We start from the raw sequence: 27,220 nt of genomic DNA, 5'->3' as shown, positions 1-27,220 counted from the left end.
AGGGAATCTGCCACCTGGGCGAAAGTCCTGAATGCAGATTGATTGATGATTGGTTGATTGTGAAAATAGGAAACAATTGAAATCCATATTGAGGGCTGCAGTCAGTGTAGTTCGAACCTAATATCTCCCGGATGCAAGCTCACAGCTGCGCGCCCCTAACCGCACGGTCAACCCACCCGGTATATATTATAATTTAAGGTTGTTTTGGCTCTTATACCCTTCGTAGACGAGTTTCATCTTTACAAGTGCAATAGTAAGAGAAAGAGACAGGAGCGTCAGCACAGACGCTGAAACGTATTTGATGATCAAAACAAGGAGAACAGGCTTTACGAGCCGGGAGGGGTCGCGGGGCCTCCGGGTACGAGGCAGGCACGCTAGCCCTACACCATGGGGCCGGCTATTCATACGAATGGTAGATGTATAAATTGCTAATAATTATCCAATATACACTTTTATTATATTTAATTTTATTATTACCTGACACATTATAAATTATATTACATTTTCACTGGAACATTCTTTACTTCGTGGAAATAGAATATCTCATGTTGCAATGGAGTTCTCTTTCATTAGTCGTCTCCGGCCATTGTCATCAAATTTCGAAAAAAAAATTGCTGTATCAGCATATGAACAGGGAACCCAAATGGATTTTAAAACAGAATTTTCAAACTTCAGGTGCATTAATTCCAATGCTTGCAGGACTGAATTATTTCAACTTATTTACCAGGATTTTCTTTACAAAAAATCTTACTAACTAGTTCACCAACATGAGCAGAAGCAATTGCATTCATCCTATCAATCAGTTCTGTAATTTTTTAAACTAGAAAATAAGAATATGTATAATTCTAACCTCCTAATTCCAAAATAACGTTTGCAATAAACTAATACATTTCAAAATCAAATGCTGCTTGGGATTTTACCAGGTTGCAAAATCTGGTATTTTCTATTTCTGCCATCCAATTTACCACGGGAACAGATTTTAGTGAAAATTGTTTGGAAAATGTGTGGAGGGTATCTAAATTTGTATATACATAAGAGGTGACTTTAAACAAACCTCCGCATCTTCTCAACACACGCTCGGGATACAATGAAAGTGACATATCTGGGAAGTTTCATTCTAGATACGAACGACATATGAAAACAGTTCTTTGAATTCGACATAATGGTATTAAGTTCATTAAATTTTTTTTTGGAAGGAGCTGAATTTATGAGCCCAGCAACTGATATGAATTTAATGTTCCAGTAATTTACAACATTTTAACATATACGGGACAGAATCAGTTATCACATGCATCACATCTGCTGTTCGCGGCATCTAGAAACGTACGTTCTACGAAAATTATTTCTTGTTCAGGTACTGGATCTTGAGTTTTGATCAAGATTGCGAACACACAGTGGCCTGAAGTGTCGATAGTTTCGCGCAGAGGTGAAGTTCGTTTTCCCTTCCAAAAACTGTTTTTATGGGTGCCAGTATTTCCTTTGCACAACATGGGATGTACCGTTCCATTTGGTGGTTGGCTGTAGGAAGGTCTCCAGATCCAAGAAGAAAAAAGAAAAATCTAAATCAGAATGAGATCTTAGAAATCTCAGTCTTACTGTCACTGAACGTTGATTGTGGAGGTTTTATTGATAAATGATAGACAGTACGTACCTGGTGCAGACTTTCGAAGCCACGGTCGTCTACCTTCTCCATTGGTATGTTGGCTTTGAGTAGCATCGCTTTTGTTCCGTAAATAAATTCTGTGTTTTCACTCTTAGCTTTCGTTTGCTGATCTAAGTAGAGTTCTATTATTGCCTGCCGTTTCACTGTTGGGGTGCTTATTTTACGTATTGCATATTCCTCATTTTAAAAACAATGTTTTGAGACAGTGCACATTTTTCTCCCACTCGATATGAACATTACAATATCTACACATTAAAATATTGCTTTCTGAAAGGTATAAACCTTCATTCACAAACTGTTTAGCCCTGCTGTGTTCCGTAGCACTTGTCACCCATCATCGCTACTTGTGGTTACTTTTTTATTTTGCCTGAACCAGGACGTCGAAATAAACCACCCCTTTGTATTCGCAGTCAGCTCCACAGCCAGTAGACGCCATCAGGGATTTCAGGATTTCCAAGAATCTTACCTTTATGGCGTGAGGAGACAGGCTGAGGCACGGCCAACTCGAAGTTCCGGCCTGCTACACATGACAGTTCCATAGTGATAACGTCAGTCGTTTAGTGCATTGGTATGGAGGCACGAGTCTTGTTTTCGTGGTGGTTTGGCAGCACGTTGTTATTTCAACGCTAGTAGAGGTGTTCGTTCGTGTATTCAAGTGATAACTGTATGAAAAGGCATCAGAAAAATATTTTTTTCAGCAATAGTATGTGATAAATACTATAATATCGAAATCTCAGCAGCCTGGTGTTAGGAAGTATTGCTAGGTTATGCGATAGGTGAGGTGAACTCATTGAGCTATTTTGAATTGTCTAAAGTATAATACTCTAAACTTTATTATGTAATTATGATTATTATTATAATGTGCAATGTAGTATATGCTCCTTTTTGCAAAACGGGACGAACGTGTAGTGTGCCTGTATGTACATCCAATTACCGTTCAAATAAGGAGGTGGCTATCTCAACATGTGCGTTTCCTAGCGATAAGGAGAAGCGAGCTAAATGGATGCATCCTATACACCGAGCTAATTGTGATCCCAGTAAGTATGCCTGTGTCTGTATTAAACATTTTTCGGAAAACCACATAATTCGAGTTGACACTGCAAAAAGACCAGACGGTTCCGTTTTAACTGTGCCTAGGGTAAAGCCAAAACTGACGATGCTGTGACAACTGCATTTCCTGGGCAGCCATCATATTACGTCTCAGCCATCACCTGCCAAACGAAAATCGCCAGAAGAAAGGAGAGAGGATATTTTGCAGAATGACGAACCTTCAAGACTATGAATAAGTGTAATATAATGGCATTTTAGAGACAGCAACAGTTTGCCTAGTGACCATTATACTATTTTTCAAATTGTTGTGGAAAGCTACTTGTTAAGTGAGACCTTGATATCTGATTCAAAGATGCATTTTAAAACTGTAGAAATCGTAGGGATGTTTTTTTTAATGTTTTGATAATGAAAGTTGAAAAACCTGTGACAAGTGTGGGTATGTACTGCTGAGTCAATGAGTGTTGTGACCAAGATCTGTCATATTTTGGGATTTTTTTTAACAGTTAGGCCTATTCATAAATAATTAACACAATCATGTGCTCAAACAAACATAAAATAATGCCATTGTTTTGAGAGAAAACAATTCTCCTAGTCTCCATCAGCGTACAGTCCAGGTGAGTAAGTACTCTTCAGTCGAACATTTTACGATATCTACTGTAATATACTACCTTGAGTGAATATATTTGTGTGTTCGTTTGCATTCTTTTGATAGTGTTTCTTCGATGTTATGTGTTTATAGGCTTATTACTGCATTTTCTTTGTCACAATTTGAGAAAAAGTATCGTATCACCAATATAGGAATTGCACGCGACGACGGAGACTGAGCACTATACGCGTGACGTCACCACTATTGGTACTGTAGGGAGATCAGAAGAATGCACATGCCCGGTGAGGCACGGGGCGAAGGGGTTTTCACCAGCAGAGCCAGTGATGCAATGGTTACCATAGCAACTCCGCTACTACCCAGGCGACTTTATATTATCTTCTACTGGCAGCTCTTCGCTCTTGTCAGTTGTAATCCAGCGAGCTGTAAAGTGTGAGTCAATGTTTTCGTGTAGCAGATAAGAGCAGATAAGAGCCGATCTGTCTGGGCAGAACAGGAAGTTCGTGCTTGCAGGCCACATTCCTCATTCTTGCATTCTTCTCATCTCTACACAGTAGCAGGCCTCTATATATCAAGATGGCCGTGGCTGAGGCGGGATTACCAGCCACCCCAAAAACTTCGTTTTGCAAGAAGCCCGGAGTCAAAGTCGGTAATATTCACGATCATTCCATTAAGGAATTTCCTAAAATATTAAAGGGAACAGGTATTTCTGTCGACTTACTTCTTATCTCTTCCATTTATCTTCACACACGTAAGATTTGAATACAATTATGTCAAGCTCGGATCCCGCCCCGCGGTGTAAGGATAGCGTTCCTGCCTCTTACCCGGAGGCCCTGGGTTCGATTCCCGGCCAGGTCAGGGATTTTTACCTGTATCTAAGGGCCGGTTCGAGGTCACTCAGCCTACGCGATTACAATATTAAGGAGCTATCTGACGGTGAGATGACCAATCATTTGGGGAAAATTCCACCGAGGATTCGTCGTGCTGATCACACGACCCTTGTAATCTGCAGACCTTCGGGTGGAGCAGCGGTAGCTTGGTAGGCCATGGCCCTTCGGAGCTGTTGAGCCATGGGGTTTGGGCGCGGGCGGAGGTATATCAAGCTCCTTATTTGCTATGAAATTCGCTGCTATTTCGCACTTCCCTTCAATTTGCGAAAGTGAAATCATTATTTTTTAACGAGAATCATATGACTCGCCAGGATATCTAAAAGTCGATTCAAAATATATTTTTCCCCCTTTATTGTTAATGCGAAAATACCATGCCCCTGCAAATAAATGTGATGATGATTATGGCAATGGGGATGTTGGGGGGGGGGGGGGAGGGAGCTTTTAATATACAATCTGCTGTGTGGAAAGAGGAATATGATTGATGACATGCTGGTCTGTAACTAGATGACTGTGGGTAATAATGATGATTCTACCAATAATTAAAAAATGTACAAGTATGTTATAAGCAGGCTTCGAATAAGTATGCATAAAAATGCAAAAGTATGCATGAAAAGCACTAGCAAGTGTAAAAATATGCATTAAGAATGTTGAAATATGCATTGAAGAAACGTAAATATGATTTCAATTAGCAATAAACTGATATTGTTACGTGCTCAAGTGACCGCCAGTCTTGCCGCAGCCCCTTCGTATTACCTGAAAGGGGATGACTAAGCCAGCTCGGACAACTTCCCATCCCTACCGAGAACAAGCCATGGCCCTTCCTCTATTGCCCCATTCATCTGCTCTCTCCATCTACTTTCTCCACGCGATTTCTGGAAGATATGACAGTAAAGTTCCATCTCCAGACGAACCCTGCATGTTCTAGTGCCCAACATCGAGGTATAAACACACAGCCGCTGCGAACGAGTGGTGGTTGTTGTGTCGGAGAGACCAGTGAGTGAGTGGGCTGGAAGCAACGGAACGGAGGACTATACTGTGTGTTCGTATATTTCTGTGGACTGAGGCTGAGCGAGGGTCAGAGAGGGAAGGCGCTGTCCTGAGTGTGAGGGTAAATGGACCTGTGTTAATTTTCGCTGTTGTGAGTATCGTCCTACTGTTGAATACTATTGAGCTGTTTATTTGCTTACTGCATGTGACTGTGTGAAGTACTGGACTGTGTATGGAGTCGAACCAACGTACAGTCATCGCGTGTCGAGTGACCCGTAGCCCTGTGTTCAGATCCAGGGGGCTACACACAGCCGCTGTATGAGGTGACTAGACTTGGGGAAGTGAAAGTATTAACTGTCCGTAGGCATAACAACGGGCTGGACCACCTGCTATGCCGTAAGGAAGAGGGACTTGTAAACATACAGTAATTAGTAAGTGTGGCTATTCATAACTGATTAGAATTTTTGTATGTGTGTGTGTGTGTGTGTGTGTGCATTTATTGGGTCGTCCTGAAATAAATTAGAGTTGGATGGAGTTTTATTCCTATCAATATTATAATCAATTTCACACTTTAAACATCACCAAAATAAACAATGTAAAATGTATATCGTATCAAAATAAAATGCTCCAGTTTCTCAATGAAATTTACAAGCCCCGATTACAATCAATCGTGGCATGATGCAACAGGTGCTCAGACACAGATTTGTGCCTATTTTCACTTAAAATAGTTTTGTACTTAGCAAATACTCTCTCTACATAGCATGCAACAAATTGGTGTATACTCCAACATATCGAAATCAGAGACTTCCACCATAGACGCGCCGTTAAATTTTCTTTGTCTTGGAGAAGGCCAGAAATGATTTTAAGTTTGCGGAAATTAGTTTTTAACAATACACTTTGATTTTTATCCGAGAAAACTTAATTTGTTTGGTTCATTAGGGAAGGTTCAATTTCTTCAACAAGGTAGGCGATTGCAGAGTAAGCTTCAGCCTACAAGTGATCACGGCTGGTTCGTGGTCCGAATGCCCTGCACTCCGACCGACCAACCGAACAGAGGACATGTGGCCTAGGCTCTACTGTAACTGTACAGCTCTGCATTCGGGAGACGGAGATGTGCTGGTCCCTACCGTCGGCTGTTTTCCATTCTCCTGAACTAAGGCGAATTCCGGGAGAGTTCCTAGTATACGCCACTGCCGCCAATACCCTCACCTTCTCCACACAATCACTACCACAAATCTTCTAGCCTGAGAGACGGTGTCATCGTCTAGGAGGCCTGCCTCACCCTTCCGGGGAGAAACGAAAACAATTTAGTAGTAGTGTGTATGTATGTTTAGTCCTCAGCCCGAAGGCTGGTTGGATCCTCAACAGCTCCGCCATCAGCTGTCATAGATGACCTAGGCATCACTGAAGAGGCGTACTAGGGAAATGAGGAGCGAGGTAGTTTCCCATTGCTTTCCTCACCGAGCCAGAAGTTGCTATTACATATCAGTCTGCCAAGCCCACTGAAGTATCGGTCTAGAAAGCCAAGAATAACGGCCGAGAGGATTCGTCGTGCTGACCACACGACACTTCGTAATCTTCAAGAGGTCGTTTGGTAGGCCAAGGCCCTTCAAGGTCTGTAGTGCCATGGTGTTAGTTAGTAGTAGTAGTCTTCAACAAGTCTAGTATTAACGTAAACGGACAGTCCTACTTCTTGCAAGTTCTTCATGGCTAAAGATATTCACAGCAAATTGGAACGAATGAACATAAGTTGTTCACGGACACCATCTTTGCCGATGACTTCTGGGGCTTCTTTAATACAGGTAGATTCTTCGGAATTGAAACTTTTAATTTCTTCATTTACTACTTTAAAAAAAATCGGCATTATAAACAGTGGCTTCGAACCACGTTCCCCATCTTGTATGAAATGGTGAAAACTGGAGCGGCACATTACCAACTGTATCAAAAAGCATATTCTTGCCACGTGAACCCTTCAGAAATACTCTTTTCACTGTAGAGATCAAAACGTTTACTTCAGGAAAGGAGGCTCAGACTGCTTCATAACAGCCACTCAATGATACACGTGACGTGTATCATCTCGGGATAAAATATTCCAAGACCTTCCATAGCTTTGCACATGGAAGGCGCAAGGTCAGTGCAGGCGACGAGAACAGTTAAGAATGCGTAATGGCCAGAAAAGAATTAAATGCATAATTGAAACATGCAGTTACTGCGGAGCTATTTGCCTTATTGTTAGGTGACGCATCCATAGTTATTAGATATGATTTGTCTCTCTCATCTTCCTCCTTTCCTAGAATTCCAAACCCGAAGTTAATCACAGATCTTTGATCCACGTCCGTTGTTTCGTCTATTTAGATCAAAATATATTTTCTATCAGCCTTTTCACTTAGTTTGGCTAACGTCACTTTATACAGCTCAGGAACGGAATTCTTCCTCATTGTTGATTTATCTGGGACAGGTTGCTTCGCATACTCCTCCAGAAGCAGAACTAAGCTCTTATTGTTTAGATTAGCCGATGGCATATTTGTGAAACAAACGCTTTACACAACTCATTTCTGAATTTCTTTCGTGTTGGTCCAGGTTAAATTAAAGCCATTGTTTCAAAAGGCTGGTGTTTTCCTTTCAAGTTTACTATTTTTAATTTATTGTTTTTCATCGTTTGAATATGATGCTGAATTGATACTTTTAGTTGTCGTTATGGCTTGCTGCAATACTTACTAAATAGAACACTTCCGTCAGTTGAAAAATCTTAAAACTTGCGTACATGTGCTTTCAGTACGTCTTCTCATTCGGCATTTTAAATTAAGTAGCAACAACACAGTCATTTAATGTTCTATGAACCAGAAACTTTTTCAACACAAATAGAGCAGGACTGATAAGAACTAATTATGCATGAAAGGACATTGTGGTTATCTATTTACGAAGGTCGTAAGTGAAAACGCAGGAATCAGTAGCCTACTTGCCTAATAGGGTCTGGATGTAGAGGTGGTGTTTCTAATTTTAAACAGGCTACCCACCTGTGGAACAGGCTACCTGGCGATGACCAACACAGTTCAACTTCTTCAATATAGTTTCCATCATTTAGGTTATCTCAAATGCATGCCAGATTTTTCAATATTTCCTGCGAAACTGGTGTCTACAACCAAGGTGCAGAATTCCTGCTTTCAAAATATACCCTAACGTGAGGACAGCACAAAATACGCACTATTATAAAACAACTCCAAATATGCAATTGCATATCGTCGTTTAAGGAACAATACCACATATCTGACAATGCTCTCCCTATCCATTATCTTCCTTAAAACTGGTCACGCCCACAGCCACATATGGGTATGCATTCCATCACATCAATTTGCGTTGTGTTCCGTTTCTAGCGCTTTCGTGTAAAGGAAAATGAACCTTACCATACCTTACTGTAGAAATGAATGATTGTATGACGTACATATTTACCCGCTCCTACAGTATAATATAGGAGCTGCCTGGCAGAGGCGGTAAAGGCGTGCTCGGTTCAGCCGGAAGGACGTGGGTGCGATTCCCCTTTAGGAAGTCGAAAAATTTAAGAAACGAGATTTCCATTTCCGGAGGTGCATATGGTCTTGAGGTTCACTCAGTCTACCAAGTACCAGGCTATTTCCTGGGAGCAAAGTTGGTCGGCGTAGAGCTAACCACTCTACTCCATCAAGTGCCAAGATTACGGGTAGTGGAAACCTTTATACCTTCCACCCCTCCCAGGGCTTTCATGACCTGTACGGAGATGACTTCACTTTCTACAGTATAATATATTTAAAGTTCATTTTCCTTTACATATAAGCATAGGGAAATTTTCATAACGATTTTTTTTCTAATGGACTGCAAATCCATATGTGGTTGGGAGGCCCGACCAATCTTAAGGAAAATAAGGGATAGAAAGGACATTGTTTGATACGTGATATTATTTCTCAAGGGACGATAAGCAATATGCAGTACGCACAATTACCCTAAGCCTAATTATAACATATCATGAACAATTGGTTTTAGAAGTACGTAGCAAACTACTGATATACGTGACTTAGTGCATCGTAATACAAACAAGAATCAATGGAAGTACGTAAGTACTGTGTTATTTGAAGGTCGTCCGACTCGTTGGCTGAATGGTCAACGTACTGGTCTTCGGTTCAGAGGGTCCAGGGTTCGATTCCCGGCCGGGTCGGGGATTTTAATCTTCATTGGTTACTTCCAATGGCCCGGGGGCTGGGTGTTTGTGCTGTCCCCAACATGCCTGCAACTCACACACCACACATAACACTATCCTCCACCACAATAACACTCAGTTACCTACATATGGCAGATGCCGCCCACCCTCATCGGAGGGTCTGCCTTACAAGGGTTGCACTCGGCTAGAAATAGCCACACGAAATAAAAAAAATGAAGGTCCACTCGGAATAAGGGTCTATGCTACAAAATAAAATGTTCAGGAAACAGAAAAAAAATGTTGAATAATTAGACCATGAAAAATATATATATTTTGGTATAAATAAGATTATTTAAAGAACACCTGGAAATCAAATTATCACAAATTAACCTAATCAAGGTAGTAAAAAAGCACTTTATTACTTTGAAATCATGGAATAAAGGCCTAACCACATTTTCACTGTTTGATAGTTTTACTTATTTTAAAATGAATCACTTCAAATCACTATAGAATCCGTTGAATTTTTGAGGCATATAGTCACACATCTTCAGTAGGTCATTCCTTTTTCTTTCTTAATGGGCAGTGTTGAACCGTAGAATTGTGGCAATTCTAGAGGCAGGAGGAGTGACTGATACCGTCTGTTCCTGACACCTTTAACTAAGGTATATCTTTCCCATGAAACAATAAAATTGTGGGATCTTCGCATATACACAGATGTGGAGTCATCTTCAGAAAACTTCAGCCTCATTGCTTCAGTAATCTTGAATTTAGGATCTTCAACCAACGTTCCATGTAGTTGGCTTTGATCTTTGAAATCAGAACTTTGGAACAGATGTAGTACATGGAAAGGTTACTTATGTATTAAACAATGACCAAATTGATTCTGACCATCTTTCTTAGCACAGCATAACATATTTATTGTAGATCACCTGTTGTGGCCTCTTTTTGCTTCTTTTATAACTCATTTCCTTGTTGCATAAGCCTCATCCTTATTTCACTTTCTTTTCCGTTCATTGTCCTTCCAATTATCCATATTTTTCTTCCTTTTTATTGTTTTATAAAGGTTTTTTAACTCGTTCGTCGAAACATTCATCACACTGGCATCCATCTTGAATGAGTGGCACAGACCTTTCTTCCAGGCAAAGAAGTTTTATAACAAACAAATTACCTTCTTATTAAACATATGACAATCACAGTTCGCATGCAATGACCTGAGATGGTAGAGACTGTTATTCCGCTAAAAACTGAACTTGCTGATAAATGTGACTTAGGCACTTCTTGCGGGAGGGCCTTCATTTATTCTCACGTTCCGGTAAAGCCATTTAGAAGAGGCTACTGTCTTGCAGTTCCTAACTCTCAGTGGGAGAGAATTCCATAGCCTAGCATGAGACACAAGGAATTATGTTGTATGCACTGATGCTCTATATGTGAGTACAGTAAGCGAGAAGCTGGATCGAATGTATTGCTGATGAGTGGAGGGACACAGAGGTAGCTAAGATCTAAGGTAAGTTACTGCGGGTTTGCTTCATTCAAAAGTTGAAAAATGAGTGTATCAACGTGTAAATATCTCATTTTCTTAAGCTTTAACCACCTGTGTGTCTCGTAATAGAGGTGACATGCGTGCTATAATTTCATGTAAAAATAAAGTCTGACTCGTTGGCTGAATGGTCAGCGTACTGGCATTCGGTTCAGAGGGTCCCGGGTTCGATTCCCGACCGGGTCGGGGATTTTAACCTTCATTGGTTACTTCCAATGGCCCGGGGGCTGGGTGTTTGTGCTGTCCCCAACATCCCTGCAACTCACACACCACACATAACACTATCCTCCACCACAATTACACGCAGTTACCTACACATGGCAGATGCCGCCCACCCTCGTCGGAGGGTCTGCCTTACAAGGGCTGCACTCTGCTAGAAATAGCCATACGAAATTATTATTATGTAAAAATAAAAGGGATGCAAGAGTTCATTGCCTTCTGCAGTTTCTTTCTTTGTTCTTCGGTAGTCTCAACTAATACAACATCCAAATAGTAGAATATGGCTGACGGGAGCGACTGAATTAATCTTATTTCTATAGTGTATGAAAGAAGCCATGGCGAATTCTGTGTGGGTGAAGCGAAGTATGTATACTTTCCTGCAAGTATCAGTTATTTGTTCATTCCAATGTAATGTTTCATTTAAAATGATCCCAAGGATTTTCACAGACTGTTACAACGGTATTGACACACCGTTCATTATGAGTTGGGGCGGAGGTCATTCGTTTAGTATAGATATATTAATTTTTTGACTTTCCAATAATTATAACCTGTATACTAATTGGATTCATTAGGAGAAGTATTTCACTGATATACGAATTGATTAAGTTTAGATTGGCATTCATTTGCTGAATTGTGGTATCAATATCTTGAATTTTGAAGTGGCTATATATTTCTATCCGGCCCCTTGGTGTAGGGGTAGCATGCCTGACTCTTACCCGGAGGCCCCGGGTTCGATTCCCGGCCAGGTCAAGGATTTTTACCTGGACCTGAGGGCTGGTTCGAGGTCCACTCAGCCTACGTGATTAGAATTGAGGAGCTATCTGACGGTGAGATAGCGGCCCCGGTCTAGAAAGCCATGAATAACGGCCGAGAGGATTCGTCGTGCTGACCACACGACACCTCGTAATCTGCAGGCCTTCGGACTGAGCAGCGGTCGCTTGGTAGGCCAAGGCCCTTCAAGAGCTGTAGTGCCATGGGGTTTGGTTTGCTTTATATATTTCTAGGTCATCTGCATAGAGGTGGTGGATACAGTTAGGTAATTTATTAGAGATGCTATTATTATAAAGAATAAAATACAGAGGTTCAAGTATAGAACCCTACTACTGTAATTTTTCCGTTTCCATTGTGATGTTTTATCGTCCAACACTTCACGCTGACGTCTCTTTGAGGGGTATGAGAACAGTGGTACTGCAGTGAAACTTAGATGAAGTCCTTGCAACTTGGCTAATAATACTGTATGTCAGTATTAACAGTGTCAAATGCGCTGCTAAAGTCTAGCAGACTCAGAATTTTCTGTCGCCCTAGGCCTATGTCGTCCTTAATTCTAACCTAAGCTGTCGTAGTACTGCGTCCCTTCTTAATAACTGATTGAAGAGTTCAAACAGTGAATACTTTTCTAGATATCGTACCAGTTGACTAAGTATTCGTTTGTCTAGGGGTTTAGAGAATTTTAAGTATGGATACGGATTTTGCAGGAGACTTTTTTGTCATAGAAATGATGCGGGCATCTATCCATTTAGCTGGAAAAATGTATATTCGGCAAAATATTATCAATGATATTGGTAATGTGCGAGTGTCATCAACTCCTACAGCTGGATGGAAACTTAATCGAGAGTGTCCCTTTTCTTAATTTGTAATAGGCCTATGTAACTATTCTGGGTTTAGATTTCAGACGATCCTGTGGTTGTTGCCTTAGCAAACAAGTGATGATAGTTTGCACTAATTGTTGTTATAGTTTTAGCACTTACCTAGCAAAGTGATTGTTTAGCTCATCGAGAGGTGGTGGTGGTGGTGGTGATTATTGTTTTAATAAGAAGTACAACTGGTCAACCACCTCTTATTAAGACTAATCAGAGGTGGAAATGGAGAAGGTCCAAAGAGAGATTTTAAACTAAGAGAAAATAATGACTTACCCATCAGATATGTCAGGTTTGAAGTAAAACTACTATGATATTATTTGTAACATTTATTGCGAAGTTTGAATTCCAAAACGGAACAGTAGCACGGCGCCAAGACCCTGTGAACATCGCCACACACTATCTGCCATCTATGTGCTTACCCTACACAATAAACAAAGGTATGTCATTAACGTCCGATTCATGTAAAATTATTAAGTAGATGTCGGGAAGTCATAACAAAAACATTCTGGCCTAGCCCGTTTTCAGCCTTTGCAGGGGGACGAATTTCTGTACTATGTTCGAGAGGTAAGAGATAGCGAACGGATTTAGATGGACATGAAATATGGTAGGTTATGGAATATAACATTTTTAAAGAGCGCAACCAGCAAAATATACCCCCCGTACTTCAATAGTTTGTTTATGCCAACCAAAATATATAAAAACAAGATTGATCTTAAATTAATTATATTTCATACTTGCTAGTATCAGTCAGATTGGAAGTTTGAGAATCTTTCAAGTTACTCCTTCATATTAATGAGAGAAGAGGACTGTAACATTCAGATTTGGACCTTTGGTATCATTTAATGAAATGAGTTCCGTATTGAAATCAGTCAGACAATAAAATTACCTAACCTTAGTAACTTTTATTACTGCTAATTTGTAAAATGTAGCATAAGGATAGAGTTTGTGTCGCAATAACAAGTAAATGCCACCTAGCGTAGAGAGCTTGTTACTACGGCAACAATGACAATATTACTAACAAAATATCTCCATGTACGCAAAGCCTCCTGTAGTTTGCACGTCATTCACTACGTTTCATACTTACTTCTTCCGTAATTTAGTTCCTTTTCATGTAATCAATATTAGGCTCCTTCGTATTAGCGTTGCTAAATTTACTGTGTTTAAATGTAGTCATCATTGTTTTCCTAGAAATACACTATACTGTGCTTAATTTTTCTGAAGTAATTTCAAAATTACGTACATATGATTCACTGCCTGATGACAATACATTGTTTCTCTTGCTAATGTACGTGTAATTAACCTTTAAAACAAAAGTTCCACAATTACAGCTTGTTATAGTGTGTTATATGAAAGAAAACTAAGTAACTCAAGGTATCTTTTCAAATTTTATTTATGATGATGATGTACAGAACTTCAAGTTCTAACCTATAAGTTATATTTACCTTCAGAACAAGTGGTCACCTTCGTCGACAACATCGTCTTGGTCATTATTTGCTATCTGGTATCTGGTGGTACTGAGCTTGATATTCCCAACTTCCAAAACTAGATCCTTTGGAAAAGAACCAATCGCTGCCAATCAATCCTAGCTAGCATTATCTAAATAATGTTTAAACCAAAATATCGTAGAATGTATTTGATGATAAATGTGTATATCCATGTGTGCTAATGAGGACAAATGATCGCACTTCTTGTGTCGGTACTGTTGAACCACTGGGAGTAAAATTCTGCTGGTAAGCAACCTTCGTAGCTATAGGGCGTTATGTTCCCTGATTTCAGTGTTATGTTACCGAATAGTCTTAGCAGGATGGGTTATAGGTGATAACGAATGCTAGTGTGTGTTAACTACGCAGCAGAGGAGTAGGTACCTCCTGATGGTCTTCAAAGTGTAGACGCTGTGGCAGAATTCTCCTAACCTCCTTACTTAAGCACGTAGAAAGTAATATACACAGGTATGAGTGAGCTACCATTCTTCATTCTGTAAACACGATGCCTGAAGACAGATAACCTTATATTATGACGTTGATCCATTTGACCTGTAATCTGCTGGTACATTGTTTCCAGTATTAACGTTCCTAAGCGACGATGCTGACCTTAAAATATGTTTTTCTGGTTCATTTCTGAAAAAGAATAGAAGAGACAATTTTAATTTAATTACTTCTCAGCTTTTAGGCTGTAAGTCTACTTAACACTAGTTATACCACGCAATAAATATCTTAATGAAATCACATGATTTATAATGTTACAAAATAAATATTTAGAATCTGATTTAAATATTCTACTCGTAATGATTGTGCAAATGATCTCTAAGAATCTGAGGGTATTCCTTTAGGACCAATCTGACTATATAACTTAAATGTTTACTTATATCGAAGTAGACACAAAAGTCAAAGAATAATCTCCGAATTGTTCCCCTTAATTCTACCAGGAGTTCTACAATGGCAAGGTCTTTGAGGTTGTAGTTGTTTGTTATGATGGCTGCCATTTTAGATACAGTGAAATGTAAGATAATGATTTACTATTCTGTGATGACATAAATCATATGTTTGTAGGAAAATATTAACTTGACTACAAATGAAGGTACAACTGTCAATATATTTTCACTTGTTCTAGATATTGGATATATATATATATATATATATATATATATATATATTCGTTTACGGCCATTAGAGACCACGTTAGATAACAATTACATGTTTCTGGAAGCCTTCCTCACAGCCCAGAACTTCAGCATCCTCTCTCTGGCAGCCTGTCTTCTTTCGTCCGTCCACCCACGGTTAAGTTTTGGTTCGTCATGGAATCCCTGAAATCTGTCGATCACTGACCTAAACTTTGTTCGGTTTGAGATGTCTTCCGAATTTAGTCCCACCTGTCTGAGATCCTTTCTCACCTCCCTGAACCATTTGTCCGACACTTTAGGTCTGCTGTCTAGTATTGTGAAAATCCTTTTCGTTAGTCTCTTCTCATCCATTCTAAATAAATGCCCATAGAATTTAAGTCTCCGTTTTCTCATGGACTCAGTTAGCCTTTGGAGATAAATATATTATTATTATTATTATTATTATTATTATTATTATTATTATTATTATTATTATTATTATGAAATGAAATTAAATGGCGTATGTCTTTTAGTGCCGGGGGTTCCCAGGACAGGTTTGGCTCACCAGGCGCAGGTCTTTTGATTTTACTCCCGTAGGCGACCTGCGCGTCATGATGAGGATGAAATGATGATGAAGACAATACATACACCCAGCCCCCGTGCCAGGGAAATTAACAAATGATGGTTAAACTTCCAGACCCTGCCGGTAATCGAACCCGGGACCCCTCTGACCAAAGGCCAGCACGCTAACCATTAGCCATTGAGCCGGACCATTATTATTATTAGTTTTAGTATTTATAAAGTCATTAAGTTGTTTACATATTTACAGGACTCTCTTTCTTATAAAATAATTAACTAGACTATTCTTCTTCCTTTCCTACCACTTTTCCTCACAACTGTAGGGTCGCGGGTACGAACTGCGCCGCACATGTAGATTTGGTCCCGTTTTACGGCCAGATGCCCTTCTTGACACCAACCCTATATGCATGTTTCTATGGTGGTTAGTAGTGTGGTATGTTGTCTGAATATGAAGAGGAGAGTGTAGAGACGGACACAAACCCCGTCCCTGGGCCAGAAGAATTATTCAGAAACGATTAAAATACCTGACCCGGCCGGATATCGAACCCTGGACCCTCTGAACCGAAGGGCAGTACGCTGGCCATTCAGCAAACGAGTCGGAAAAAATACATGACTCTTGTAATAACATAAATACTTGAACAACTAATCTTGTAACTCTTAAATATACATTGTATTCACTATATAAAACTATTGAGAAGTTTTGTGACACGTGCTGATATACATCAGTTGATGAGAAAGGTCTAGAAGTAATTTTGGTTCACTATTAGACCAAGATTGTGGAAGATAAGAGATATAGACCGTATACTTAAATGGGTGGAAATTTCGTTAATTGTTACAAAATTTGATAATTTATCTGTTGTCCATATTGTTAGTATCTTTTTCTTTTTTAATTTCGGGAACCTAATAATAAAACTCTCGTGGATATTCGTATCCACCCAAATAACACTAGGATGAGCATGTCAGCGTTAAGGAGCTAGAGTTGTACTCGTTAATTAATTGCGTGTGGCTATTTCTAGCCGAGTGCAGCCTTTGTAAGGCAGACCCCCCCGATGAGGGTGGGTGGCATCTGCCATTTGTATGTAACTGCGTGTTATTGTGGTGGAGGATAGTGTTATGTGTGGTGTGTGAGTTGCAGGGATGTTGGGGACAACACAAACACCTAGCCCCTGGGCCACTGGAATTAACCAATTAAGGTTAAAATCCCCGACCCTGCCGGGAATCGAACCCGGGACCCTCTGAACCGAAGGCCAGTACGCTGACCATTCAGCCAACGACTCAAACGTTGTACTCGTTGAACGCAGTGGACTTCTCGTAGACCTCAGATCGTTTGATGCCTAAGGTTGATGCTATATGCTTCCTTAGTATACGATGCCTCGTATTCTTTAGGAGACCCCCTATACTGGAAGAATCATCATCATCATCATCATCATCATCATCTGTTTACCCTCCAGGTTCGGTTTTTCCCTCGGACTCAGCGAGGGATCCCACCTCTACCGCCTCAAGGGCAGTGTCCTGGAGCTTCAGACTCTTGGTCGGGAACACAACTGAGGAGTATGACCAGTACCTCGCCCAGGCGGCCTCACCTGCTATGCTGAACAGGGGCCTTGTGGAGGGATGGGAAGATTGGAAGGGATAGGCAAGGAAGAGGGAAGGAAGCGGCCGTGGCCTTAAGTAAGGTACCATCCCGGCATTCGCCTGGAGGAGAAGTGGGAAACCACGGAAAACCACTTCCAGGATGGCTGAGGTGGGAATCGAACCCACCTCTACTCAGTTGACCTCCCGAGGCTGAGTGGACCTCGTTCCAGCCCTCGTACCACTTTTCAAATTTCGTGGCAGAGCCGGGAATCGAACCCGGACCTCCGGGGGTGGCAGCTAATCACGCTAACCACTACACCACAGAGGCGGACTACTGGAAGAATACTACTTAATATTTATTTATTTATTTATTTATTTATTTATTTATTTATTTATTTATTTATTTATTTATTTATTTATTTATTTATTTATTTATTTATTTATTTATTTATTTATCGTATAGCTTTTAGCGAAGGGAATATCCCAGAACGTGTTCGGCTCGCCTGGTGTAGGTCTTTCTATTTGACTTCCATAGGCGACCTGCGCATACGGATGTGGCGATGATGTTGTTGATGATGATGATGACGAGGTGGGGAGAGGGTCAAATCCGGTGTCGGTACCTAGTCTACTTCTGTCGAATTACATCAAGGGGTCTGCTCAAGGCTTAACGTTCCCATCGGACGGACCAATCACCACCAACAGCGTCATATGCTCTCGCTCCATATAAGCACTGCGGAGAGGTGTGAAATTTAATCTAGGCACTTGGCACGCAATCTAGTGATTATAAATTGTGTGCCACCAATTCCCCTACTTTGCCGGCCAACATTCTGATGGGACTCGAACCGGCCAACCTCGGTGTCAGACCATATAGATTTCAACGCCTTAACGATCATCGCCACCAGGTGGACTATGTGCCCTTAATATGCAACAAATAATATTTTGTCGCACTTGTAACACAGGTTATCTCTAAATGACATCGCTGGGTGTTATTTTCTGCGAGCGATCCGTGGTCAATTATGTTACTGTAACGTCTGTAGTAGTGTATACTTATGAGTTAAGCGGTATGGCGGTGAACTGATAATATTACTCTATCCCATAGTTTGGCCAAAATGTAGGGAAAGTTCAGAAAATACTATCCTCACGTTTGACAGACACCGAGTACCGATAGTAAACTTGATGAAAACCTACAACCTGTTTTCCAGTCTTTGACCGGGTCAGGGATGTAATGAATGAATCAGATATAGGCTGTTATTACGATGGGGTCGCCACTCCCAAAGTGATTTATATCAATGAGTGATAGATGCTATGAAATGAGAATGGAGAGTGTTGCTGGAATGAAAGATGACAGGGAAAACCGGAGTACCCGGAGAAAAAACTGTCCCGCCTCCCCTTTGTCCAGCACAAATCTCACATGGAGTGACCGGGATTTGAACCACGGAACCCAGCGGTGAGAAGCCGACGCGCTGCCGTCTGAGCCACGGCCACGAAGGCTCTATTCTTTCTTGTAACATGCCAAAATACTGGGTCAGGATCATTTAGGTTTATTACATGGTAAGTACCCTTCAAAAGACTTTATATTTTAAGCTATTCAAGATATCTATGGTAAGAGTATTCCTATTAAAAATTGCCTCAGCTTAGTTGCTTCTTGTAAGTAATTCATCCATAATTAGGCTAATTGTAGAAAGATAAATTTTTATCCAAACAGACTTTACTAGTAGATTTGTGGAAAGTTGTGTAACTCGTTATTGTTAATTTATTCTTATTAAGCTAAGATTAATAGACTGAAATGCTAGTTAAAATACTCAACAATTGGAACATTCCATTAAGATAAAATAAAAAGGAAAGCTATCTATGTACAACCCGGGAAGGTCCTTGGTGGAATTAAACCTGGAAGGCTTGTACTGTTCGTAACCTCGCGCAAAACGTGATAATACGGTTAGCCCTGTGTCCATTCATCTTTTTCCACAGGAATTAATCTGGTACTGATTTTATGCTGTAGTCTGAGTAAACCTCAGGACCATGTTCCTCCCAACAATTGGAAATGCTCTTTCTACTTTCCGATTTTCTGACAGGGATTCGAACCGAAGTCTTTCCGTGTGAACCGAGCGCGCTTCTACTGATTCCGCTATGCAGCTCGCACTTGCTTTGTGACAGTATTCGACATTTCCCAGCGTCACCACTGCCCTTCCTTCGTAAACAAGAAACTGTGACCAGGTCATCGAGATGCAAGTTGATAAAGACGCCTAGTCTACCATTCGAGTCTTATTTTATGAAAGGTGTCCTTAATATAATCCCGTCCGGAAGCAAGTGTGAATATTTCTCCATAAATGTCTTCAGTTCCGTACATTTTGTTTTAATACACATTCCCTGTGCACTTTTCAATCTACGTTCGCCAGCGCGGAAACATCAATTACTCAAGACAGAGCTGCGCTAAGCTTCCCTTATTACAAGTCGTCTGTGTCTCTTTATCACGGCTCGGGTTGTATATTTATGTTATACTCGAGAAAGTACTTCTCGGTAAGAGTATCTGGACTCTGATGTTTTCCAAAGATTCACTGGATTTATAATCAGCAAGACTAAAAGAAGAAAAAGCTGTGATCGTTGGTTCAATGCCAGATAAAATCAGTAGAATGTTGAAGACAGGAAAACTGAGGATACGAGATTGTGGCATGTGGGGTATAAACTCGTCTAAGGAAATACTAGTATGTCGATAATAACTTAAGTATTATCTCTAGTGATGTCAAAAGAATCGCTTGATCATTACGAGGTATTACCTAAACATTATCCCCACTTTTTTGGACTAAAATACTAAGATAATACAGATGTTGATTCCCAAAGGGAATTTAAAATATTTGTCCCGAATGAGTAAATTTATAATACCAATATAATGGTCCGTTATTGGACATTATAAATTTTCCAGCTAACTCATTCTTGGTTGCCTGCGTTTCGCCCTCGTGTGCTAAGTTAGGCTCATCAGTTGGGACTTAGCACACCACCCAAGACGCAAGGCTAGTGCATACCGTGGAGGCCACTGCATAGGCTACTTGAAGCCACCAGCAGTGCCAATGCACTATGAGAGCTATGTCTCATTTCCAAAATACTAATGATAACAGCAATTGAACGGAATAGTAGAAGTTACCATCACCTGGTGTTCCCCACGCAGAATTTTGGTTTGTAGGCTTATTGCACACAAGGGAACAGAACATCACTGAGTTAAGTTTACGACAGAATGATCATAGCCACTGAAATCTTCATGCATGAGACATTTAATGGGAAACAGTGCGAAAATATATATAAAAAATGTACAAAACTCGAAAAAAGAAACGAAATACTACAGCACTTGGAAAATTGGTTCGTGATATTTTCTAGCATAAGCTACAAAATTATTTATGTATTAGCTCTTGAAAGGGATAACTCCGTTGTCCATCCGGCAAAATTCTTCCATGTAATCTGCGTTTGAGACCTTCTGTATATAGTTCGACCCGCATGAAAAGAGCAGTCGTGGGAAAGTTGCCCGGTTGACATCAAATTAAAAAGCTTTCAATCGTCATATGCGGCCATACAATATTCCTTAATGGTAATATCAAATCAAACTCGTCAGATATACAGAGGATTTGACAAAATAGATTTATGAACGAGTTTCGAGCAAATAACAACTAGTGCACATCAGAATCAAGTAATAACATGACGTTAACTATTCATTCTTTAATCGAGGGCGTGGTAGACTTGTGACATTGTCACTTACCTCTCACTATGGAAGTGGGCTTAATCTGTTAATCAATCGTAGAGTGTCGATCAGTGGATTTCAAAATCTCGAGTTCAAACCCGGCAGAGGTACTCGAATATTTGGAGGACGAAAAAGGAAGTTCATTCGATACTTAAGTCATACGACGCCATGTAAAATATCTCTAATGGCACATTTGATGTCTAGCCTAGAAAATAAATTCAAATTCAGCCATAGATAACATCACAGAGATTCCATTCTCTGGAATCTGATAGAGGAAAACTGATTGTCTAAATTGACACACAGGCAGCCTAATTGGCGTTAAACCAAAATGGCCTCATTCGGTAGCTGAGACCATGTGATTGTTACTATTATCAAGGCGGCTGTGTTCGAAATCCTGGCCAATCCATGTGGAAATGTTGACATGAAACGTCATCTTCCTTTGACTAAGATTGCACGTAAAATTGAGACATTGCAGCTAAGATCATGATATCAACAGATACTCAGAAATACAGGCTACAATCTGTATTGGAACTGAAATACAAATGGCAATTAAGACCATTCGTTTGCTGTAGTTCGTGGTGTTATGATATACAGAATGCCTCAGGTAACTCTACGATCTCAGATATTTACGAAATGAAACAGAATGTGAAAAATATAGTTTTGCAGCAAGTATAGTTGGGGACAAATCATGACGACCTCGCCTCACACCACTACTTTCCAGCGGCAGCTCGGTGTTATTAGCGACTTAATAGGATTTACTACCTCTACTGCAGCCCGAGTTGCCAAATCGGCTACTGCACTCTACACGAAGAAAGGATAAATACTACAGAGAGTGAGGAAGAAAGTGGTTTGGCAGCCTCTCCAAAACAAACTAGGATCACTTGGAACTCGTTAACTCAGCAGGGTGCAGGGTGTGATTGACTACTGGCTTCCAGCTCGCTTCTAGGAACTAAGGCCGTCATGTTTTGTCCCCAACTATACCCATATCAGGGCATCACACAGAAAATTAAACAATTATAACTTCCGACACAAAGTTTTGAAATGGAACATATCTATTATTTCTAGTGAACTAAAAAGTGGGGGTACATATTAGTGATAACAGACTTCGTTTCACTTTTCTAAGCCTCATACCTCCTAAAATATGTAGACTTATAAAGGGTGGTGACGGAGTCACGGTTTCTCATGTTATGCAATGGGAGCAGTACAATGCTCAGAGCAAGGGTTGCTTGCCATGTCTCTGAAGCCTGCAATAAACAAACCAATATCAGTAAAGCACGTTCTACTGCCCGGCGTAGCCTACTAGTGTCTTCTGATCTGATCTGCTGTATTGCTGCCAGTATGAAACAGGGAAATTATACTTACTGTAACTCATTTTACGTACGTTTCAAATATTCATCATCATCATCATCATCATCATCATCATCATCATCTGTTTACCCTCCAGGGTCGGCTTTTCCCTCGGACACAGCGAGGGATCCCACCTCTACCGCCTCAAGGGCAGTGTCCTGGAGCTTCAGACTCTTGGTCGGGGATACAACTGGGGAGAATGACCAGTACCTCGCCCAGGCGGCCTCACCTGCTATGCTGAACAGGGGCCTTGTGGAGAGATGGGAAGATTGGAAGGGATAGGCAAGGAAGAGGGAAGGAAGCGGCCGTGGCCTTATGTTAGGTACCATCCCGGCATTCGCCTGGAGGAGAAGTGGGAAACCACGGAAAACCACTTCCAGAATGGCTGAGGTGGGAATCGAACCCACCTCTACTCAGTTGACCTCCCGAGGCTGAGTGGACCCCGTTCCAGCCCTCATACCACTTTTCAAATTTCGTGGCAGAGCCGGGAATCGAACCCGGGCCTCCGGGGGTGGCAGCTAATCACACTATCCACTACACCACAGAGGCGGACTCGTTTCAAATATTACTTTTCCGTATTGATTCATTGAACCATGGTTTAGTGTTTTTTGCTCTATTTGATTTCGTCCAGAAGATATACTGGTCTTCAGTAATGAAGTAAAACTAGATATTATTTGAATTCACCACGAATGTCACAGAAATGCTACCGCAGCTGAGATATTGTACGCTGAACTGCGACAAACAACCGAAACAAGATCGCTGTTCTAGCTGCTGCTGTAGGTGAGTACGACGAACTTGGACGTGGTCTTGGATTAAGCTGTAGTAGTGTGTGGTTCTTGGTAGGTCCTGATAATGTAGGCTGGGCATCAAAGTGTGCGAAAGTAACAGCTTAAAAATTACACGTCAACGAAGGATACTAATAGAAGTCGGTGACATCGTTAACTGTCGGCTCGTAAATCACGGTATGTTCTGCCAATATATATATAAACCCCACGTTTCACACTTGAAGTTATAATTAATAATGATTTATGGTAGCTATGACTACGGCAATGCCTTTGCTGGCAGGACCTAGTGTTTACAGTGCACTATGTCTTCTGGTATGGGCTACATCAATTTTGTTACTTTCTTTGTCTTATCTTTGACAATATGAAAGTGACTGAGGTATGAGCGATGCTAGTAATGCCAATCCTTATGCAGCCAGTCCCTGCTATAAATGGTGTGAAAATGTTGCTCATAGGGTCGGTTGGTGTATGCATTTCAGTGGGCTTGGCAGACTGATATGTAATAGCTAATCTGGCTCGGTGAGGAAAGCAACGGGAAACTACCTCACTCCTCATTTCCCTAGTACACCTCTTCAGTGATGCCTAGGCCATCTATGACAGCTGATGGCAGAGCTGTTGATTGAGGATCCCACCAGAGGAATCGCTGACGGACTGAACATACATACATGCATGACTACGGCAGACTGTACGAATACTCTGTACAGCTATTGATAACGCTGTCTGTGTGCCGTTTTCGACCACGTATGTCCTCCAAAGAAACATATTGTAAGTTAACATTTGACAGAGTGTGGACTTCCTGGAAACAGATGGATAAGGTAAGTCGACGTTCACGGAGGTTTGAAGGTTTCCGCAGTCTGAATATAGAGAACAGGATGGGAAAGGCACAGACCAGATAATGGATAGAAAGGAATTTCCTTTTCCTTTTAATTTTGTCTTCCTGTATTCTTTGACCATACACTCAGCCTCAGTTTACATTTTGATATGTGATATTGGAATTTATTTTAAATGAAAAAGAAGCAACAATCCACAAGGTTGCAGTTTTTCACCTCTCCTTTTCAGTATTTATATAGAACAAGTGGCAAAGAAATCAAAGGGGAATTTGAAAAATGAATCACAATCGAGCGACAGAAAATAAAATCTCTGAGATTTGCCGATGATAATTGTTATTTTATCTGAGTCTTCAGAAGATCCGGAAAGATTTGCGAATAGTATGGACACAGTCTTGGGTAAGGAGTACGGGATGAAAATAAATGTCAAAAAGAAAAATAATAGAGTGCAAACGAACGAAGTCAGATGATGCAGAAAATAGTAGATTAGGAAATGAAGTCTTAAAGGAAATAAATGAATATTGTTACTAGTGTAGTGGAATAACTAGCACAAGCAAGGAAGGCCTTTCTTACTCACCTCAAACATTGATATAGGAATTAGCAAGATGTTTTAGAAGACTTTTCTCTGGAGCCTGGTACTGTATAGAAGTGAAACATACACAATAAATAGCTCAGAAAGTAAGATAATATTGTCTGTCTGTTAGGTCATCAGCCCAGAGGCTGGTTGGATCCTCAAATAGCACCACCAAAAGTTATGCGGTTATAAGGAAACCGCAAAAACCAATGGCAGCACCAAAATGAGGCGTACTAGGCAAGACGAGGAGTGAGGTAGTTTGCCATTGCTTTCCTCACTGGGTCAGAAAGTGTTATTGCAGCAGGACTGACCCTATGAGCAACACCTTTCATAACACTCAGATGCACTAGTCGTGCTCTGAATGTCATTACTCAGCACCACCCATACCCCAGCAGCTTCCATATTATCACAGCCATGGATGAGACAGGGACTACGGTGGAAGCTACACTTTACTCTGGCCTGTGCCAAGAGATGGATACGAAAGTACTGTATCCATCAAGAAATGGCAGCAGGCAAAAATATAACATTAGCTTTTGAAATGTAGTATTACAGAATAATGCTGAAGGTGAGATGGGTAGATAGAATCGCGGATGAAACGATGCTGATTCGAATTGGTGAGGGAAGAGAGTAATTACAAACAAATAAAAATAATGAACATTAAACGTCCAAATAGAGAAAGGAATCGCCCCAGAGAACACTCGGTATTACCAATTGCTGAAATCACCACCATGAGACTTCGTGGATTACTAACGTTACTGTGGCATGCGTTACTACGGACACCAATCTTTCAGACCGACATATTACTGAACTTCAAACGGGGACAACGCCGCTGATACACGATCCTCTTGTCACACGAGGATAGAAGGAAGACTTATGTGTCATGACACTCATGGCCCTTCGAGGTATCATGTTTTGCAGATTACAAATGATAATATCCGTCAAGTGAAGGAGATGCAGCGAGGTGCTTTGATCTATTAATAGCCTTGAAATTGGTGGAAGTCAGAAGTAGCGATATACATTGAACAAGAAAGAGTAAACTTCTTATTTACACAATATACTACAAATTAATTTATCGTTCATTATATTACTTCTCTAACAAACTTAGAGAAAGTATTCTTCTGCATTAAGGAGAATCTGATGGTAACGAAATCAGGGGATAGAGTTTTGCGTTCCTGCTCAAAAACTATCCTTGACATAGAAAGTTAAATTACACCATATGGTATTTAAAGAATCAAAGAAGTTATTTCACTAAGTATGTAACGTGATGTCATAGGTGGGACGGAGTGGGGCGCACCATCATTTTGCTATCGATTCTTGATATCTGGAAAGTCTCGACGGCTGTAACATGGGACTAAGTGGATATATTTAGATGTATCGAGATTTTATTTGAAGAGTTATTTGAGGAGAAATAGTCGGTAAAGAGGAATTTGGAAAGGAAATCATAATCCTATGAGAGAAAATAACAATTCTGAAATTTACCGATGATGTGGTTATTTTACCTGAGTTTGCAGAAGATCTGGATAAATTGCTGAATGGTATGGACAGTGACTTTGGGATGGAGTACAAGGTGAAAATAAACAAGTCCAAAATAAAAGTAATGGAGTTCAGTCGAACAAAGATTGTCGGTCAAAAAGCCAAGACGAAGTTCATGGAAGAGCATCGTTATGATTTACGACATCGAGATAAATCGACTGACCTCACTATCATGGAAGTACGTTCACTCAGTCCTATGCTACAGCCGACACTAAAACAAAATGGCGATGCAATCAGTGCCACTTTGCTTTTCGTCGCTGCGCTGTGATGACGTCATCAGCTGGCGTGATTGTTATATTATCTCGTGCATAATTATATATTCTACACGTGAGTATATGTCACTTAGCATTAGGACGCAAAGGGGCTTTTGAATAATAATGCTACATGCGATAAAAATTGTGATTAACCAATAAAAAAGCTCCATTTTCATATAGAATGGTGAACACTGATCCACTTGCCGGGGACTTATGCATGGTTAATATCAATGTTTCTTCATATTTGAAACTCATGTTGTTACCGACTTACATACATCCTAATTCGTCGCTCAGCAATGTCAGAAAATTTCTGACACAGGCACTCTCCCGCGGGCAGGACCGACTACGAGTACAAAGTCAAGTTTAATATGAATGTACTTCTTTGAGGAGATTTCAGTTCTAATTAATTCAAAACGAAGAGTTGCTGACATCCATGAAGAATCGTTTCAATTTTTTATTCGGTGGTCAAGTTTCGACTACTCTAACACACACACAAGTTGCTTTACGTCGCTCCGACACAGACAGGTCTTATGGCGACGATGTGACAGGAAAGGTCTAGAAGTGGGAATGAATCGTCCGTGGCCTTAATTAAGGTACAGCCCCACCATTCGCCTGGTGTGAAAATGGGAAACCACGGAAAACCATCTTCAGAGCTGCCGACA

At 40.6% G+C, this 27,220-nt stretch overlaps 1 long non-coding RNA gene across 1 annotated transcript in view; it reads right to left on the bottom strand.

Moving 5' to 3' along the window:
* Nucleotides 1–13,072: 13,072 nt before the first annotated feature.
* LOC136876362 (uncharacterized) overlaps nt 13,073–27,220 on the bottom strand; it is a 30,943-nt gene continuing 16,795 nt past the window's right edge. Inside the window, exon 3 of the long non-coding RNA XR_010860578.2 lies at nt 13,073–14,878. This is a non-coding gene — a long non-coding RNA (uncharacterized lncRNA). The remainder of the gene's footprint in view (nt 14,879–27,220) is intronic.

The sequence above is a fragment of the Anabrus simplex genome, chromosome 1 (assembly GCF_040414725.1).
Source record: "Anabrus simplex isolate iqAnaSimp1 chromosome 1, ASM4041472v1, whole genome shotgun sequence".
Taxonomy (NCBI): domain Eukaryota; kingdom Metazoa; phylum Arthropoda; class Insecta; order Orthoptera; family Tettigoniidae; genus Anabrus; species Anabrus simplex.
This window is presented reverse-complemented; position numbering and strand designations above follow the sequence as displayed.